We start from the raw sequence: 362 nt of genomic DNA on the forward strand, positions 1-362 counted from the left end.
TGGGGAATTTAGCTCAGTGGTAGAGCACTTGCCTGGCAAGCAACAAGGCCCTGGGTTCGATCCCCAGCTCAAAAAAAAAAAAGAAAAAGTTGAAGACAAACTGATTGTGAATTTCAATACATACTTCTTTCTTGAATTTCAATACAAGGTATATGAAGTATGTCTTTTTTTTTTTTAAGATTTATTTATTTATTATGTATAGAGAGTTCCTTCTTCACATATCCCTGCAGGCCAGAAGAGGGCACCAGATTTCATTACAGATGTTTGTGAGCCACCATGTGGTTGCTGGGAATTGAACTCAGGACCTTTGGAAGAGCAAGCATTGCTCTTAACTGCTGAGCCATCTCTCCAGCCCTGTGAAG

At 40.1% G+C, this 362-nt stretch overlaps 1 non-coding gene across 1 annotated transcript; it reads left to right on the forward strand.

Moving 5' to 3' along the window:
- Trnaa-ggc lies at positions 1-72 on the forward strand. Its single transcript has one exon. It is a non-coding gene; the product is annotated as a tRNA-Ala (tRNA).
- The last annotated feature ends 290 nt before the right edge of the window (positions 73-362 follow it).

Source organism: Onychomys torridus, chromosome 9, assembly GCF_903995425.1.
Source record: "Onychomys torridus chromosome 9, mOncTor1.1, whole genome shotgun sequence".
NCBI lineage: Eukaryota > Metazoa > Chordata > Mammalia > Rodentia > Cricetidae > Onychomys > Onychomys torridus.